Source organism: Rhagoletis pomonella, unplaced genomic scaffold (assembly GCF_013731165.1).
Source record: "Rhagoletis pomonella isolate Grant_MI unplaced genomic scaffold, Rhpom_1.0 Rhpom_scaffold_00006, whole genome shotgun sequence".
Classification (NCBI taxonomy): domain Eukaryota; kingdom Metazoa; phylum Arthropoda; class Insecta; order Diptera; family Tephritidae; genus Rhagoletis; species Rhagoletis pomonella.
In genome coordinates this window covers 26,429,088-26,433,779 of record NW_023458560.1, presented here as the reverse complement: position 1 = coordinate 26,433,779, position 4,692 = coordinate 26,429,088, and positions in this window count along the sequence as shown.

The window sequence follows — 4,692 nt, the reverse complement described above, 5'->3', positions numbered from 1 at the left end:
TCAGAAGTATAAACCCCTCCCAAAATATATTCCTGGGTGCGCCCCTGCCCCGGATTATATTCTATGTGCCAGCCTATGAGGCTTGAATCGTAGACTGATACACCTCGGAGAAAGATTGTCTTCTCCATCTAAAGTTTGGAACATGACACCGTTTAAAGTGCTTAGCGGGGGTGTTTTGATGGCGAAAATGACGCGTGAAAAATTTACGAAGAAAGACGCTTGAAAAAATTTCTCACTTCAACATCATTCCTGGAAAACTCTTTCTGGAATTCGTATGCTATTACAATCGTAAACATAGTTAACCGCGAAAATAATTTTACGCGTCTCTCTTCACCGTCGACTATGTTCAAGAGTTTTTCTAAATAGTAAATTGAATTTTTATAAACAGTTAATTTTTTTATTGTGCTAGCTGTATTTTAGTTTAACTAAAGGGTGATATAAACACTTTTAATAAATTTGCATTGAAAAAAATATATATTAAAAACTAAGACAAATTTTTGGTATTTTTTTTTTGGTTATGGTAGGCAATTTTGGCAGGGAAAAAATTTGTCTGTGGCAACACTGATCTAAATTTTAAAATTTCGACGAACTTATAGTTTCAATTTTCTATACTCGCATCAAAAACAGTAAAACGTTTACGTACTGGTCCCAGATATTCCATTAATATACATGGCTCCCTTTTCCTCAATGCTCACGGAGGTTTCCCCACGGAGGCTTCCCCTCGCCCTGCATCTCCGTAAGTGGAGGGCCATCAACTGTGAAATTGGATTGGTAAAACAGTAGGGCTAATTTTTCGAAGCCATCTGTTATGACCGAAGGAGCCGAAGGCCTCTGCATTTAACAGTAACAGCTATTGTCGAAATTGTTGTTTTGACTTTTAAAGCTTGACAACCTGCAATTTTCGCATGGCAGCAGTAGCGAGGTATTAGTTTTATATCTTGCGGAGCAGAAGACTCACCTGCCAGCCATAGCAGGCTCGTGAACGCAACGGCTTTTCGCTTTCTCAGACCTGCTGTTGGCCGTTTACCTTTAGTTCTTCCGTAAGTTAAGATCCTTCCCTTTGCTGTGGCCAAGCACCCCGAGGATGGGGCATCCGCCCAGAAAAGTCACTTCGCTGAAGACGATGGGTGCACCTGCGGTTCTGGGCCAATCAAAAGCACCACTCACGTTTCTTAGCTACCTTCTCAGATACTGATAAATATCCTGTTCTTCGTGTCTTTCCAAAAGCTTGGTGGCGACACGCTGGTCTAAATGGGGTTTTCAGCCAGCCCATAGTAGGCGATTTTAAGTGCAGCTTTAGTCAAACCAGGGGATGAACCCTTACTAGTGCTGGCCATCCCATCCAACACCTTCAAGCCGAGAAAATGACGATTCCGTGATCAACTCTACTCTCCCAGCCTACTCCTACTAGATACACCGATTGGAGTCGATTCCGACGTCATGCCTTCGCTCCCTGTGGTGATGATAAATAACTGCTGCATAGTTCTTGTAAATAAGGGGAATGCGTTTTACTCCATCATTTTCTTTATGGCGCAATTTAAATACTAGCATAAATTTTTCGTTAAATAAACGCTCACTTAATTAAATAAAAATCAAGGAAATATTTAATTTGCATAAGTGAGTGCAGACGTCAAAGTTGCAAATGGAGTATTGCAATGACAGCTGGAATATGCAAATTTGATATACGTATATATGGTTGCAATAAAGCACACGAAAATCAAGGATTGTGGTTAAGTGCAACCAAAATGTCATCGAATACAAATACACTAACACATTGAGTGAGCTGTCGAATGTTACTTATGCCAACAGTCTACCAACGCGCTGTGCTACAAATGTACCTGAGCAAATTTACTGCTGAGAAGCAAAAGGATGCTTGAAGAACTGCGTGCTGCAGACGTCAATCAATATGTGTGAGAATTTGTATGTGTGAGTGTGTATGTCAGTGAGTGAATGTACATTACTGTAAGTACATACATTAGTCTGAGTGTCCTCAATTGAAAGCTGCTTTTAATGCAAAACTAAATTGCTGTTAACGACAGCCGACCGACCTACCCACCGCCCAAACGAACGAATCATCAACCAGCCGACCGAAACACAGTGACAAGCCACATTTTGACGTTCGCTGCTGTCAGCAACAAAATCATCAGCAGCGCTAGCACCACTTCTACCATCACCAGCTAAAATGTCATCATTATCGACAGTGCCATCGGCAGCAACAAAATACATACTCTTACCTTTAGTGCACTCAATGGGAGCAAATATCTAACCGAACCAACGAATCAGTGAATCAGCATACGCAGCCGCGAGCATAAGTAAGAAGCTTCGTTGCTGGCGCTCACGCCCACCTAACTGCCACGACTAACCAACCAGCCGTCAAATGAACTCAGCCAGCGCGTATTTGCTTTCACCGGAAGCGCCACCCGCACTCGCACTCCACCGTCGCACCTGACTTTTGTCAGCAGCCATCAGGCAAGCTGCAGCAGCGAAAACACCAACAACAACTGTTGAATGGATGAACACATGGTTTGTATTTAAATGTGAAACGTTAATTGCAGTTGAGCATTTATCTTAATTAAGCTCTTCCTGTGCTGCAAGTCCCAAAGTTGCCAGCGTAGCTTCTTCATTCATTCGAAGTAGCGAACTCTTTCCGCTAAAACACCGCCCACCCCACCGCCGCGCCGCAAAAGTAACAGCAAGCCCCATTTTTGTGTCCTAGTAATCGATTCAGTCACCTGCAGCTACATAGTTACTACATATGGCATTACAACACTGGCAGCAACAACCACAACAACAAACATTATAGCTATCACATATTGGCAAGAGCAGCATTATTGCTGACTGTCATGTTGCCGGAAATCTTTTTGGCGGCTGCTTCACCTCAAGTTCCTTTTCGGTGTAGTAGTGCAAAGCTCGATTTTCGCTGCTCGACATTCAGGCTGCTCATTTTAATAGTGAGTGGAAAACAACGCATGGTGTTGCGGTCGCTGGTTGTTCTTGTTGCAATTAATTTATGTGTGCTGCATATATATGTATGTATGTAGTGCCTTGCGGTATGGTGCGCTTAACGACATAGTGGCGCGCGTTGCAATGCCATTCCTGTCACTGTCATTTATTTTTTTGTTTTTTTTTTTTGATGTTTGGCAAGTCAGCCAAAAATCAGAGTAGAAATTATTCGAACACGCAACGTCACGCGCTGCCAGCTCAGTGATTATTGAGGTCATGTGCCATGAGGTGCATTTATGAATATTTCTACTTGTTGTAGTAACTTTGTCCTCATATAACAGATATCTACTTCTTAAATGCATACATATCTACTTAAGCCAGCATATGAGTGTGCATTAATGGTTATTAAAACGAGAGTTATCTCTACCATTAAGGTATTATTATTCAATTAACCGGTATCATTAAAATTTTTACAGGGTGTTAGCCCTTGGAATGAAATGTAGGACGTTACTGCTTGCTCACATGTGTGGTGTTTATCTTCAGAAGAGTTGATTTTCACTCACATTCACCGGAAATATGTTGCTTTCATATTAAATCAAACGCCTCTTGTAGTAAGTTAATAATTGTCAGGGTTTGGCATTCGAGGACTAGACTATCCTCTTCTTATGTATTTGGATGCGATGCGCGATGCATTGAATCTGAAGTCCGTTTTGCTCCATCAGGTCAGAATTTTTGCTTTTCTCGCAAATCGTGCCTGCCAAATAATTTCCGCCATGTTTTTTGAGGTAAGGAAGAAAATTCTGATATGATGGGGCTAAACGGATTTCAGATACATGTTCAGCACATCAAACTACATAAGAAAAGGGTAGCACAACCATTTTAAGGCCTCAAACAAAAAAACTTTAAACGTTAGTATCCATGCATGATAATCAAACTCCAAGAGGATATATGTATAAGTAGATCACCTTTTTTTAACAGTGGGTTAAGGTTTCTACATTTAGGTCGAAAACGCAACTATTTTCCTTGAAGTATATATAAATAAACGCCTGTCTTTACAGGCCTATAATAAAATGAATTGAAATTTTCTTTGGAACGTTTTAACCAACAAAAAATGTCTGCCTCTGAAGGCAGATCAGTCGATACGGCTACGCTTGGCATGTACAGATATGAACTGGATAATTTGCAAAAAAAAAATCATAGAGCAATTACTGTTGGCTCGAGAGAAGCTGCACGTAATGAAATATACTGCCATGAGGTGTGCTCCTCTACCCATATACCCTTAAACTAAAAAAGATGTAAAATCTCAAAAGAGCTAAATTGCTCCTATTTCTGTCTTACATAACTGCGGCAGAGAAATTTCTCATAAATACCAAGAAAATTGCTTATTTTTGCACTTAGACTCCAATTCTTCTTTTGTTTTATTTTAAAATGTATAACAAGACAAATTAATTTACTGTGGTTGTAATAATTTTCCTGCTTACTTTATTGTGACCGCAATTTACTGTTTGATGGTAAATGCTTCTTAAGTTATATTCCATGCTCAACTACATTTTTTTTTATAAGGGTACTTTATAACACACAATGTGGTTTCAAGTTATCTTAAATTCAAATAGAATTCATTAAGTAGAAACTCATTCAAACTCTGAGAATATACACACACTTGTGTGGTTTATAACGAAAAATTAATTGAAACCACAATGTCTCAAGCTGTCAAGTCAAGGGTTATGCTTTTTGATTAATGTCATGGAA